The 14343-nt window shown below is 41.4% G+C and overlaps 1 non-coding gene across 1 annotated transcript; it reads right to left on the minus strand.

Moving 5' to 3' along the window:
* Window positions 1–464: 464 nt before the first annotated feature.
* LOC126012279 (U6 spliceosomal RNA) lies at window positions 465–566 on the minus strand. The gene has a single exon (XR_007496799.1). It is a non-coding gene; the product is annotated as a U6 spliceosomal RNA (small nuclear RNA).
* Between the last annotated feature and the right edge of the window lie 13777 nt (window positions 567–14343).

Genomic DNA, 14343 nt, shown 5'->3' on the forward strand with positions numbered 1-14343 from the left:
CTAGAATCACTCTTTTTCCAATAGTCCTGCCTCATCACTGACCCTCTATTATTCCTTGCAGGGATGCTGATCTGAAATACTTCAGGAATGCCAGTTGTTGGTTGATATCAACAGGTTAACAGGACTTTTATTGAAGCTAGTGTGAGCACCCTCCCCATATCTTCCTTCTTCCTGGAAAACCTGGAAGCTATAACCATGTCCACAAATGCAGTCACTATGTTTTAACCTGGCCTTTTTCTAGGAGTCCCTGCAGCTGAGTGTATTTCCCTAAAATTCATAGTATCATAGCTTTGAATTTCTGGACAATTTCATTTGTTTGATGCTGTCATTCCTAAAGGAAAACAACTTGAGAGACTGGATGTATAATAAGAGCTTACTAAACCTTCTGCCATTGTATTAATGATTTCATTGGTGATACAATAAATTTCACAAATGTGCTTGCTACTATACTTTTTCTTTTTTAAAAAAATATGGAACACTTCACGAATTTGCGTATCATCCTTGCACAGAACCATGCTAATCTTCTCTGTATCGTTCCAATTCTAGTATGTGCTGCCAAAGCGAGCACCTTTTTTTTCTTTTTTCTTTTGTCTTCCATCTTATTTTGCTCTGCCAAATGTTATTTTAATTTATTATTTTGTTTATTTATTAGTTCCATTTTTTTCAATATCTTTGCTTTCACTTATCTGGAAACAAATGTATTATTATCAAGTATGTCAATATGTGATCACTTTCTTTAAATAAAAAAATAAATATTCCTGGAAACATTTTAAAATTTCTAGATTTATGATTATCATGCACATCTATACTACTATAATAGCAGAAGCTAGAGAACATTATCTTCTACTAAGATGTTCATACAAAGTATAGCTTGTTAATTTACTAGGTTGTCTAATTTTTGTCAAATGTTTAAACAATATTTGTTAAATAATTATAATAGTATGTCTATTTAAGATAATATAAAATAAAAATACATATGCAATTTGATTAAATTATATCTATTAATGCCTATAAAACTGACAAAATAACACTAAATTATTAGCAGACATTGTCTTTAAGCAACAATGCAAAAACATCACAACATTTTTTATGTTCTACAGATACAAATCTAACAAGGAAAATCAACTTTTATAACCTTAAAAACAGATTATTAATAATTGCATCTACTTAGTAGAGACTGAAGTCATATACAAACATATCTGCTGACAGACAGGCATCAAACACTGTTAAACATTTGCTGCATTCATATCTCAGTAAAAAAAAAAGTGGTATTTATTTTTATTTCCATCCTTATAATTTTGCTTGCAAACCTCTACCTCCCCCCCTATATGTACATTAAGAAATAATGTTGGGGCTCATGTAAAGATGTTTGGCCTTGTATTGCATCAGGATGAGTAGAAATGGACAAGATTCAAATCAGAGCCCTAAGAACTATGGCAATAAAAAAAACAACCTACAAATCAAGAAAGTCTTGCTCAAATATGAATAAGGACATTGAAAGGTAACCGGAAGATTCATCTGATGCCACTCTCTAAAACTTAATTGCATAAGGCATTTAGACTATCAGAACTCATCACACTGATAGAATCTTCTAGAAGCAAACCCAAGGAAGACAACATTGAGCATGCATCTAAATACATCTACATATATTAACACGTCAACTGTCAGATAATAGGGTCAAAGGGTTTGGGCATGGTAAAGACATGAGCATTTAGAAAATGTCCAGATTTCTACCTTTGGTCAATTATTTTCTATTTCTGGATAATAAAAAAGTGGGGGGGGGGGAGAGTGAAGGAAAGATGAAGCTTGGGTTAGGTTAAGCCAAAATGCTGTTCAATTTACTGAGAGCTTAAAAATATTACCAACTGTTTGAAATGCGTCATCAACGGTTCATTTTTTTTCTTTTTATCAAAACACATTTAGACTGTGGTGAATGACAGCATAAATCTTAAATAGAAAAGATACAAGGGGGGGAAATAGACCACCCGGGTGGAACATAACTGTAAATGCATCCATAAAACTATATTTGAATTCTGATCTTATACACAGAAATGCATTTAACCTTCCCAGCAAGACGCTTTCACCAACTTCCAAAGAAAGTGTTACCAATTAAGCTAAAGAAACTTTAAGAGTCAATTTTAATTACACCAAGAGATGCTCCAATCACTTCCCAGCTCCAGCTGAAGTTTTTACTAGAGATGACTGGAACCAATTTATGTGCTTTTATGTTGCGTCTAGACTTTAATAAGCGGTTTAAGCACAAAGCAGGCCGATGCCAGCCTCCAGCAGGCTGCAGTTGTACCCTGCAAACGGCAACAGTATAGCCTTCGGGTTCCCTCCCAGGCAGTTCTTGCTGCTATCCGAGAATCTCTTTCTGCTGTGTAGTTTCAAAAGCAATGGGATCCAGTCTTTGTGATAAGACTCAGAGTCCTTTTCTTTAACCCAGTTCAAGTTTTCTTCTGCCTCCTCAATGGCAAATGTCTAAGATCATTCTCTTTCGCCTTCCTTTCACTCTCACTGGCCTTTCATTTATTCTTGAAAATACTCGAGGGGAATGGAGAAAAAGGAAGGATTTGGAGACAGGTGACCTTCCTGGAAGAGAGCTAATTGAATTTTAGGAAGTCAAATAGCACATTACCCATTATCACCCCTACCCCATTTCTCACCTCTGCTCCTCCATCTGTAAAATGGAATTTTTCTTTCCACCACCTTTGTGTAGATAAAACACCACTGGCACCGTTGATCAGGTTCTGGGAGGCCAAACAATAGAAAGATTCCTGTCCAAGTGTCTGAAAACACTTTCAGAATCAGGTCAGATGTGGCTGGGTAGGAAAAAGCAAGCAACAAATCAAGGGTGAAATTTTTCTGTCTCTGCTTGATCCCTGAATTCAGTCAAGGATCTAGGCTTCCACTAGTTACAGAGAGTTTGGTCAAATCTGATAAGGAATATAAACGCGGCAAAAGCTGGCTCCCTGTGTGTGACACCAGGCGGGGAAAATCCGCGAAAGTACACCGGCCCAGTGGGGCTCAGCTGTGAAAGACTGTGAGTGTGACCTGTCTATGTCTGTCTACTGTCCTCTTGCGTGAAACTCTTGCGAGTGGGGCAAAAAGAGCCTCCAGAAACCTCGCTCGCCCAGACGCCATTTTCAGGGAGGGACTTCAGAGCATAAAAACCGGCTAACCTTTGCAAAAGCTGGCTCCCTGTGTGTGACACCAGGCGGGGAAAATCCGCGAAAGTACACTGGCCCAGTGGGGCTCAGCTGTGAAAGACTGTGAGTGTGACCTGTCTATGTCTGTCTACTGTCCTCTTGCGTGAAACTCTTGCGAGTGGGGCAAAAAGAGCCTCCAGAAACCTCGCTCGCCCAGACGCCATTTTCAGGGAGGGACTTCAGAGCATAAAAACCGGCTAACCTTTGCAAAAGCTGGCTCCCTGTGTGTGACACCAGGCGGGGAAAATCCGCAAAAGTACACCGGCCCAGTGGGGCTTAGCTGTGAAAGACTGTGAGTGTGACCTGTCTATGTCTGTCTACTGTCCTCTTGCGTGAAACTCTTGCGAGTGGGGCAAAAAGAGCCTCCAGAAACCTCGCTCGCCCAGACGCCATTTTCAGGGAGGGACTTCAGAGCATAAAAACCGGCTAACCTTTGCAAAAGCTGGCTCCCTGTGTGTGACACCAGGCGGGGAAAATCCGCAAAAGTACACCGGCCCAGTGGGGCTCAGCTGTGAAAGACTGTGAGTGTGACCTGTCTATGTCTGTCTACTGTCCTCTTGCGTGAAACTCTTGCGAGTGGGGCAAAAAGAGCCTCCAGAAACCTCGCTCGCCCAGACGCCATTTTCAGGGAGGGACTTCAGAGCATAAAAACCGGCTAACCTTTGCAAAAGCTGGCTCCCTGTGTGTGACACCAGGCGGGGAAAATCCGCAAAAGTACACCGGCCCAGTGGGGCTCAGCTGTGAAAGACTGTGAGTGTGACCTGTCTATGTCTGTCTACTGTCCTCTTGCGTGAAACTCTTGCGAGTGGGGCAAAAAGAGCCTCCAGAAACCTCGCTCGCCCAGACGCCATTTTCAGGGAGGGACTTCAGAGCATAAAAACCGGCTAACCTTTGCAAAAGCTGGCTCCCTGTGTGTGACACCAGGCGGGGAAAATCCGCAAAAGTACACTGGCCCAGTGGGGCTCAGCTGTGAAAGACTGTGAGTGTGACCTGTCTATGTCTGTCTACTGTCCTCTTGCGTGAAACTCTTGCGAGTGGGGCAAAAAGAGCCTCCAGAAACCTCGCTCGCCCAGACGCCATTTTCAGGGAGGGACTTCAGAGCATAAAAACCGGCTAACCTTTGCAAAAGCTGGCTCCCTGTGTGTGACACCAGGCGGGGAAAATCCGCGAAAGTACACTGGCCCAGTGGGGCTCAGCTGTGAAAGACTGTGAGTGTGACCTGTCTATGTCTGTCTACTGTCCTCTTGCGTGGAACTCTTGCGAGTGGGGCAAAAAGAGCCTCCAGAAACCTCGCTCGCCCAGACGCCATTTTCAGGGAGGGACTTCAGAGCATAAAAACCGGCTAACCTTTGCAAAAGCTGGCTCCCTGTGTGTGACACCAGGCGGGGAAAATCCGCAAAAGTACACCGGCCCAGTGGGGCTCAGCTGTGAAAGACTGTGAGTGTGACCTGTCTATGTCTGTCTACTGTCCTCTTGCGTGAAACTCTTGCGAGTGGGGCAAAAAGAGCCTCCAGAAACCTCGCTCGCCCAGACGCCATTTTCAGGGAGGGACTTCAGAGCATAAAAACCGGCTAACCTTTGCAAAAGCTGGCTCCCTGTGTGTGACACCAGGCGGGGAAAATCCGCGAAAGTACACTGGCCCAGTGGGGCTCAGCTGTGAAAGACTGTGAGTGTGACCTGTCTATGTCTGTCTACTGTCCTCTTGCGTGAAACTCTTGCGAGTGGGGCAAAAAGAGCCTCCAGAAACCTCGCTCGCCCAGACGCCATTTTCAGGGAGGGACTTCAGAGCATAAAAAACCGGCTAACCTTTGCAAAAGATGGCTCCCTGTGTGTGACACCAGGCGGGGAAAATCCGCGAAAGTACACTGGCCCAGTGGGGCTCAGCTGTGAAAGACTGTGAGTGTGACCTGTCTATGTCTGTCTACTGTCCTCTTGCGTGAAACTCTTGCGAGTGGGGCAAAAAGAGCCTCCAGAAACCTCGCTCGCCCAGACGCCATTTTCAGGGAGGGACTTCAGAGCATAAAAACCGGCTAACCTTTGCAAAAGCTGGCTCCCTGTGTGTGACACCAGGCGGGGAAAATCCGCGAAAGTACACTGGCCCAGTGGGGCTCAGCTGTGAAAGACTGTGAGTGTGACCTGTCTATGTCTGTCTACTGTCCTCTTGCGTGAAACTCTTGCGAGTGGGGCAAAAAGAGCCTCCAGAAACCTCGCTCGCCCAGACGCCATTTTCAGGGAGGGACTTCAGAGCATAAAAACCGGCTAACCTTTGCAAAAGCAGGCTCCCTGTGTGTGACACCAGGCGGGGAAAATCCGCAAAAGTACACCGGCCCAGTGGGGCTCAGCTGTGAAAGACTGTGAGTGTGACCTGTCTATGTCTGTCTACTGTCCTCTTGCGTGAAACTCTTGCGAGTGGGGCAAAAAGAGCCTCCAGAAACCTCGCTCGCCCAGACGCCATTTTCAGGGAGGGACTTCAGAGCATAAAAACCGGCTAACCTTTGCAAAAGCTGGCTCCCTGTGTGTGACACCAGGCGGGGAAAATCCGCGAAAGTACACTGGCCCAGTGGGGCTCAGCTGTGAAAGACTGTGAGTGTGACCTGTCTATGTCTGTCTACTGTCCTCTTGCGTGGAACTCTTGCGAGTGGGGCAAAAAGAGCCTCCAGAAACCTCGCTCGCCCAGACGCCATTTTCAGGGAGGGACTTCAGAGCATAAAAACCGGCTAACCTTTGCAAAAGCTGGCTCCCTGTGTGTGACACCAGGCGGGGAAAATCCGCAAAAGTACACCGGCCCAGTGGGGCTCAGCTGTGAAAGACTGTGAGTGTGACCTGTCTATGTCTGTCTACTGTCCTCTTGCGTGAAACTCTTGCGAGTGGGGCAAAAAGAGGCTCAGAGGAGCACGGCCGCTCCGCTTCGCTACGCGGCCGTGCACTCTTTCTAAGGAAAGAACTCCATTGCAACAAGAAGGAAAAATCACACTAAGAACGGCGCTATATCACAGAAGCAAACATTTCTCTCTGGACTGTCTTCTCTGTTGCATGCTCGGGCCTAAGATTTGACCCAGTGTGAGGCTTCATCCACGGAGGACTCCCCTCCCATAGAGGCAAGTCAGCCCATCCAGAAAGGGAGGAGCCAGAGGAGTGTGCTGCCTACATCATATAGACAATGAATACCACTACAACACGTAGAAAAACCCACAATACAAGTGTGACAATGGGGAAACAACGCAGGCCAGCATCAGACATAGAGAATGAAGATGACAATTCTGAGGACCAGATAATGACTGAACAACTAATCAACCTCTCAGATAAGGACTTTAGACTAGCAATATGGAAGGTGCTCAACAGACTCCAAGAAACCATGGATCGAGTTGAACAGAACACTAATAAGAACCAAGAAAATATGAAGGCAGAAATGACAAAACTCCAAACTGAAATAACATGTCAACTAACAGGACTGAAAAAGTCAGTAAACGAAGTGAATGACAAAATGGATAAGCTCTGGGACAGGGTATCAGAAGCTGAGAATAGACTTGGTGCTGTGGAAGATGAGATACATAACAATTCCATACAGCAGGAGAGATTGGACAAAAAACTTAAAGCAAATGAGCAGACAATAGAAAAATTAGTCAAAGAATGGGAACAGACGAAAATAGAAGTCTATGATAAGATCAACAGAAACAACTTAAGAATCATTGGAGTCCCAGAGACCCAGGAAGAAAATTTCCAGGAAGAATCAATGGTCAAGAACATCATTAAAGAGAAACTTCCAGAGCTAAAGAATATATGTGATCAAATCCTGCATGCCCGAAGAGTACCAACCAAAAGAGACCCCAGAAAAACCACCCCAAGACACATCCTAGTCACAATGACAAATCCCACAGATAGAGACAGAATTCTGAAAACAGCAAGATCAAAAGGGGAAATCATGTTCAAGCAAGCTTCCCTGAGATTTACAGCAGACCTGTCACCAGAAACGCTCAATGCCAGAAAGCAGTGGTGGGATATTGTGACAAGACTGAATGAAATGAATGCTTCACCCAGAATACTATACCCAGCAAAACTCACTTTCCGGTTTGATGGAAGAATACATGGTTTCACAGACAAAAAACAGCTCAGAAACTTCACAGACACAAAATCAGTCTTAAGAGAAAAACTGAAAGACCTAATCTAAGACAAGACTACCCAAAAGACACACCAAATTTTGAAATAAAGATGGCGTTAAATCCCAGGACAATTCTTTCTCTCAACGTCAATGGACTAAATGCACCAGTTAAGAGACACAGAGTGGCTAAATGGATCAAAAAACTCAATCCAACCTTCTGCTGCCTACAAGAAACGCACCTGAATAGTCAGAACAAACATAGACTCAAAATAAAAGGCTGGAGTAAAGTTATCCAAGCAAACAACACCCATAAAAAAGCTGGAGTGGCCATACTAATATCAGATAATGCAAACTTTATACTCAGGAAGGTTGTAAGGGACAAAGACGGACATTTTATATTAATCAAGGGGTACGTAGAGCAGGAAGAATTCACTCTCCTAAACATATATGCACCGAATGAGGGGCCAGCAAAATATTTAATACAACTGTTGACAAATCTGAAAAATAATATCAACAACAACACAATAATTGTGGGGGACCTTAACACGGCTTTGTCAACACTGGACAGGTCAACCAGACTGAAACCCAACAAGAATATACTAGACCTGAGGAGAGAAATCGAAGAAAGAGGCCTAGTGGATATATATATATAGGACACTCCATCCCCAGAAACCTGGATACACATTCTTCTCCAATGTACATGGGACATTCTCCAGGATAGACTACATGCTGGCACATAAAACATACCTCCATAAGATCAAGAGGATAGAAATTTTGCAGACTACCTTCGCTGACCACAAGGCTCTGAAATTATTTGTGAACTCCAAAGGGACTCAGAAGAAACACTTTAACACCTGGAAGTTAAACAGCCTCATGCTCAATAACCAGTGGGTCCGAGATGAAATCAAGGAGGAAATAAAAAGGTTCCTGGAAACAAATGACAATAAAGACACAAACTCTCAGAACTTATGGGACACAGCAAAAGCAGTACTGAGAGGAAAATTTATAGCTTTGCAAGCACACATCAGGAAGGAAGAAGGAGCTTACCTGAGTACCTTAATGACACAGCTAATAGAACTAGAAAATGCTCAACAAAAGGACCCAAGAATAGGAAGACAGAAGGAAATAACAAAGCTGAGAGCAGAAATCAACGAAGTGGAAACTCAAAAAACAATCCGAAAGATCAACGAAAGCAGAAGTTGGTTCTTTGAAAAAATAAACAAGATTGATAGACCACTGGCAAACCTAACAAAGAAAGAGAGAGAGAGAAACTTGATAACTCGTATCAGGAATGAAAAAGGAGAGATCACTACTGATATGACAGAGATTCAAAGGGTAATCAGAAACTACTTTGAAAAACTCTACGCCACTAAAAATGAGAACCTGGAAGAAATGGATAAATTCTTGGACTCTTATAATCTTCCACGGTTGAAGGAAGAGGATGTAGCATATCTAAACACCCCCATCACCATTGATGAAATTAAAACAGTAATCAAATGTCTGCCGAAAAACAAAAGCCCAGGTCCAGATGGATTCACTAATGAATTCTATCAAACTTTCCAAGAGGAACTACTGCCAATCTTGGCAAGACTCTTTCATGAAATTGAACAAACAGAAACACTTCCAAATAGCTTTTATGAAGCCAACATCACCTTGATACCTAAACCAGACAGAGACGCTACCAAAAAAGAAAATTACAGACCAATATCACTGATGAATGCAGATGCAAAGATCCTCAACAAAATCCTGGCAAATAGGATTCAATGCCTCGTTAAGAAGATCATCCACTACGATCAAGTAGGTTTCATCCCAGGAATGCAAGGCTGGTTTAACATCCGTAAATCTATCAACATAATACACAACATCAATAACAAGAAAAATAAAAACCACATGATCATATCAATAGATGCAGAGAAAGCATTTGATAAGGTCCAACACCCATTCTTGATCAAAACTCTCAGCAAGATGGGAATGGAGGGAACCTTCCTCAATATAGTGAAGGCCATCTACCACAAGCCAGTGGCAAATATTATCCTCAATGGAGAAAAAACTGAAAGCCTTTCCTCTAAATTCTGGCACAAGACAAGGCTGTCCTCTCTCACCACTCCTTTTCAACATAGCACTGGAAGTACTTGCTATAGCGATTAGGCAAGAAAAGGATATCAAGGGAATCCAGATAGGAAAGGAAGAAGTCAAGCTCTCATTGTTTGCAGATGACATGATACTCTACTTAGAAAACCCTAAAGACTCTATCAAAAAGCTTCTAGAAACAATAGACTCATATAGCAAGGTGGCAGGCTACAAAATTAACACACAAAAATCAATGGCCTTTCTATATACCAATAGTAATAAGGATGAAATGGACATTAAGAAAACAACCCCATTCACAATAGTACCACACAAACTCAAATATCTTGGAATCAACTTGACTAAATATGTGAAGGACCTATACAAAGAAAACTATAAAACTCTGCTCCAAGAAATAAGAGAGGACACACGGAAATGGAAACACATACCCTGCTCATGGATTGGCAGGATTAACATCATCAAAATGGCAATACTCCCCAAGGCATTATACAGATTTAATGCCATCCCTCTAAAGATACCCATGACATTCTTCAAAGAAGTGGATCAGACACTTTTGAAATTCATTTGGAACAATAAACACCCTCGAATAGCTAAAGCAATCATTGGGAAAAAGAATATGGGAGGAATTACTTTTCCCAACTTTAAACTGTACTACAAAGCAGCAATTATCAAAACAGCATGGTATTGGAATAAGGATAGGTCCTCAGATCAGTGGAATAGGCTTGAATACTCAGAAAATGTTCCCCAGAGATACAACCATCTAATTTTTGATAAAGGAGCAGGAAATCCTAAATGGAGCAGGGAAAGCCTCTTCAACAAGTGGTGTTGGCACAATTGGATAGCCACTTGCAAAAAATTGAACTTAGACCCCCAGCTAACATCATGTACGAAGGTAAAATCCAAATGGATTAAAGACCTCGATATCAGCCCCAAAACCATAAGATATATAGAACAGCACATAGGCAAAACACTACAGGACATTACAGGCATCTTCAAGGAGGAAACTGCACTCTCCAAGCAAGTGAAAGCAGAGATTAACAGATGGGAATATATTAAGCTGAGAAGCTTCTGCACCTCAAAGGAAATAGTGCCCAGGATACAAGAGCCACCCACTGAGTGGGAGAAACTATTCACCCAATACCCATCAGATAAGGGGCTAATCTCCAAAATATACAAGGCACTGACTGAAATTTACAAGAAAAAAACATCTAACCCCATCAAAAAATGGGGAGAAGAAATGAACAGACACTTTGACAAAGAAGAAATACGCATGGCCAAAAGACACATGAAAAAATGTTCCACATCACTAATCATCAGGGAGATGCAAATCAAAACAACGATGAGATACCACCTCACACCCCAGAGAATGGCACACATCACAAAGAATGAGAATAAACAGTGTTGGCGGGGATGTGGAGAGAAAGGAACTCTTATCCACTGCTGGTGGGAATGCTGTCTAGTTCAACCTTAATGGAAAGCGATATGGAGATTCCTCCAAAAACTGGAAATCGAGCTCCCATACGATCCAGCTATACCACTCCTAGGAATATACCCTAGGAACACAAAAATACAATACAAAAACCCCTTCCTTACACCTATATTCATTGCAGCTCTATTTACCATAGCAAGACTCTGGAAACAACCAAGATGCCCTTCAACAGACGAATGGCTAAAGAAACTGTGGTACATATACACAATGGAATATTATGCAGCTGTCAGGAGAGATGAAGTCATGAAATTTTCCTATACATGGATGTACATGGAATCTATTATGCTGAGTGAAATAAGTCAGAGAGAGAGAGAAAAACGCAGAATGGTCTCACTCATCTATGGGTTTTAAGAAAAATGAAAGACACCCTTGTAATAATAATTTTCAGACACAAAAGAGAAAAGAGCTGGAAGTTCCAGCTCACCTCAGGAAGCTCACCACAAAGAGTGATGAGTTTAGTTAGAGAAATAACTACATTTTGAACTGTCCTAATATTGAGAATGTATGAGGGAAATGTAGAGCCTGTTTAGGGTACAGGCGGGGGTTGGGGGGGGAGGAGGGAGATTTGGGACTTGGGTGATGGGAATGTTGCACTGGTGATGGGTGGTGTTCCTTTTATGACTGAAACCCAAACACAATCATGTATGTAATCAAGGTGTTTAAATAAAAAAAAAATTAAAAAAAAAATTAAAAATGGGGCCCGGAAGGGCCAGAGCGATGGTGCAATTCATAAGGCGTCTGCCTTGCTCACAAAAAAAAAAAAAAAGGAATATAAACGCCCCAGCATTACAGTTCTGGGTGCAGGTGAGTCAGCCTCAAGCACCCAGAGTCAATCGACTAAAGGTCCCAGGCTCTTAACAGAAGTGGGCACAGATACACTGAGCTCATCGAAGTACTCTGAGTAGGAGCACAGAACATGCTTCCTTTTTATAATCTATGTTTGGGGCATATCATGCAAAGCACCCAGCCACAAACATGTATGTATTAGGTGTCTCTTGAAAAGCATTTAACATGTTTTAGCTAATAACTTAACTACTTCTGTAACATTTCTATACTGGGAAAATAGATGCAGAAAAACAAGGTAAACTGCTTATATATAACCCCAAAGCCCAGAAATAGTAAATCTGGACCACATTCTTCAAGTGGTAAAATATGAGCAGGGCATGTGTAAGGCCATGAGTTCAATCCCCATAGTGGCCTAGTTCCTTGAGCACCTTCAGGTGTAGCCAAAGTGGACTTCAGGGCAATTGAGCTGCCTGGCCCTCACTATCAGGCTAAGATCACTAGTCTTGCTGCCCTTTAGAACTTCTTAGGAAGCATCACACACACACACACATACACAAAGAAATAACAAAGTTGATTTGAGAACTCATGATAGTAACTCCAGTGGCCAGAGCCCTATTTCTCTTTACTGTATCGTTGCTGTCTCTGAGACCTCTAAATTAAGAAACAAACAGCAATCATCTTCATAGGGCTCAAGCACAAAATGGTAACATGTCAAAGTGAAAACTTTTATTCAATTGGGTGAAGCAAAGCTCCAAATAGAACACTGTAATGACATTTATGTAGACCACTAAATCCTCCTTAGGTCTGACTTTATTTCTTATTAGTCAGCTGCCCCACCAAGAATTTAGAGAATTCTCGTGTTAATTGTTGAAGACTTTGGAGTCCCTATTTCTAATACCTTCTAATAAGAGTAATAATTTAATCTGCAAGAGAAGCTGATGCCCTGGTTCCATGACCAGATCCCTCACCAGTTGGAATTTGAAAGGTGTGCCTGGATTTGCTTAGTGTGTCTGTTCTCCAGAGTTTTTTTTTATCACCTTTGAGAAGCATGAACTAGAGAACTGAACTTGCAGGAGCTAAAGTCTCTTAATCTGACACTATCTCAGTGACAACAGGCATATCTAGACTGTATCAGAATTATTCTCATGCAAAAGAAATCATGTTCACTACTAAATTATACCCTTTGCTAAATTATACTTTCAGTGATTTGTACTCAAAAGTTCAAAGTTGTGATAGTTTTCAACTGTGTCATAGGATGCTGCCATTTTTTGTAATTTAAAAACAGTTGACCATCAACAAGTACATCAGATTCAACAATTTTAGGTTACTAAGAACAAAATATTAGAAAATGCACTTTTCTGAAGTGACTTTTGTCAACTTTTTGTTTAAAAAATATTATTGGGGGCCGGAGAGATAGCATGGAGGTAAAGCGTTTGCCTTGCATGCAGAAAGTCAGTGGTTCGAATCCCGGCATCCCATATGGTCCCCTGAGCCTGTCAGGAGAGACTTCTGAGCATAGAGCCAGGAGTAACCCCTGAGCGCAGCTGGGTGTGACCTAAAAACCAAATATATATATATATATATATTATTGATCAGCAGAGTGATGAAAATATCTAATATCGAAAGCAAATAATCTAGGAATGCGGGGCCAATTAAACATGTTATATTAATAATGAGAAAAGGCAATTAATTTAACTTTCCTCTATTCGATCATTTGGAGGTAGTTTTAATTGATGAATAAATTGGTCATGAGAAAAGAAAGCAAAGAAATTGCAAGCCTAGATAATTCTTAGATAAGATAACAAATGTTAAATACATTTAAGCTGAGATCATCCTCTTTCATCTCATGTTGTTGCTTTAACATATGTATGTATGAACTACACATATTATGTGTTAAAACTAATGTGTATAATTATAAAACTTGAAAATTCAAGATTTAAAAGACATAGACTGCTTGTTCTTGCAAATATAAAATATAAACACTATGTTTTAGTTCTGTGAGAGCCAAGGACAGCAATTGATTCCTGGGTAGTGCTACCTGAGAGGACCTTGTGAAGGAACCTGGAGTCCTTCAGGTGACTAGGTAGTGTAATCAATTTTTTCATGTTCATTAAGGATATGGGACAATTTATGGCCATATATGAACCACATATTTGTCATCTTGACAGGCATTAAGCCCTCTAAGCTTCAATTTACTTATCTGTAAAAGAATACACGTTAAACTGTGGTAAATCTAAGAATCCTGTCAGGTCATATTATAAATAGCTATAAATGCAATTTCCAATATTCTCTCACAGATTCATTATTGCCCCAAATCTCTTTTTGCAAAGCCTGAGCAAAAAAAAACACAATAAGCACTTTTCTTAGTTCCTATTCTGACTGAGCTAACATTTATGTTCTCCTCACATCACTTTATTAAGTTATTTTAACACTGGCAAAACATTATCCATGTCATCACCTTTAAAAACAAATAGCCCAAAAAATCTTGTCACATATCCACTCAGAATTTTCTGAGGACAATTCAACATATGCTTTTGCTGAGTTTATTAACATTGTTTCCTTTATCTTGAAAGTGACCATTACTTTTAAGTGATGGACGAAAGTAGATAAGGAAACTAGATGGGACATGTACAAAGACCTGATGCATGTAAGCCACATATTACTGATTAGCT

Source organism: Suncus etruscus, chromosome 6, assembly GCF_024139225.1.
Source record: "Suncus etruscus isolate mSunEtr1 chromosome 6, mSunEtr1.pri.cur, whole genome shotgun sequence".
Lineage (NCBI taxonomy): Eukaryota > Metazoa > Chordata > Mammalia > Eulipotyphla > Soricidae > Suncus > Suncus etruscus.